Genomic DNA, 1,365 nt, shown 5'->3' on the forward strand with positions numbered 1-1,365 from the left:
CGAATTTTGGGAATAATGAGGGCAACAAATGTATGGATGTGCTTTACACAATTGATCTATGTATTGTGATGAATTGTATGAGCCCCAATAAATTGATTTAAAAAAATAAAAGGAAAAGCCTATAAATAGTTCCAGGTCTATCTGCTGACTTTTATGAATATTTTCACACCAGGTCTGATGAGGTGGCATGAGGTCCCCTGAGTCAGAAGTATATTTTAGAGATTCCTTGGGGACTTCGTGATTTTGCTGCCTTTGTTGCTCTGGTGGGTGCCCATGATGATTCGCCTGTCCGGGGGAGGGGTGGTGGGGTCAGACTGGACACGCTTCCCTCCCTGTGTCTCCAGTGTTGTCTCTCCCCTCTTATAATGCTCCTGTGTGTTTAGGACAGACCAGCCATCTTCCCCAGCCCATATCTTCAGTGCTGTCCTCTGTAGTACATTCTTCTAGGGTGGGGGTCAACATAGCTCGAATTGGGGCCGACTCCTTGATCCTCATTGTTAATGCCCTGCTCCATGCCAGTATGTTGCCCTCAAGACTTGGCACACTGGAATGAGGTCTGGTTTCTCTCTCCCTTTCCTGTGGAGACATAAACAACACCCTGCCCATGGGTGGATAAGTGCTCTGTTCCCCAACCTACCATTATCTTTTCCCCCTCCCCTCCTTTTCAATTGGATGCCATATGGTTAGGTCTGACCCCTGCCCAGATGCCTGGACCTCAATCGGAATTCGTGCATTAAATAACGTATCCTCTATTGCCCGTACAAATGATATTATTGTCATACTTCCTTGTTTTATGTTTGGAAAAAAAACAAAAGGGCTCCCTTTACGTCTTATTCACTTGCGACTCACTCAAACAAATCCACTGAATAACTAAGTTCCTGATTTCATGAAACTTATATTCCAGTGAGCTCCAGACTACCAGTTGCTCAAAGGAATGGGCTACATTGGGTTTTGGTGCTACTCTACACAGTTTGTAGCACGATGTCTGCTCCGCAAAACATGCTCAGTACTTGTTGAAAGAATAGATCAATGAAAGAACGAATGTAGAATAGTCTTCTACAAAGATGCTAGGGATTTCAAGTGGAATTATGAAGTTTGGAGGTGGGAGCTGGGTGGTCCTATAGTGTTTGATTTCATGTTGTCACCAGTGGCTTTTTAGGGCCATAATATATTTGTTGTACTTCACTAAATGTCTACACGCCTCTCCAGGGTACGCATAGATCACTGGGGAGAAGGTGGCTCAATTACCTTTGGAGAAAATAAAGACTTGCTTTAATTGTGACTTCCCAGCATATTTCAAACCTTAGACTTTTTAGTGTTCAGCAGACATTAAATCTCAGTGGAACGATGATAGCCTTAATAAGT

This window comes from Echinops telfairi, unplaced genomic scaffold (genome assembly GCF_000313985.2).
Source record: "Echinops telfairi isolate 266 unplaced genomic scaffold, ASM31398v2 ScPeMD7_7416;HRSCAF=8454, whole genome shotgun sequence".
In the NCBI taxonomy this organism is placed as follows: Eukaryota; Metazoa; Chordata; class Mammalia; order Afrosoricida; family Tenrecidae; genus Echinops; species Echinops telfairi.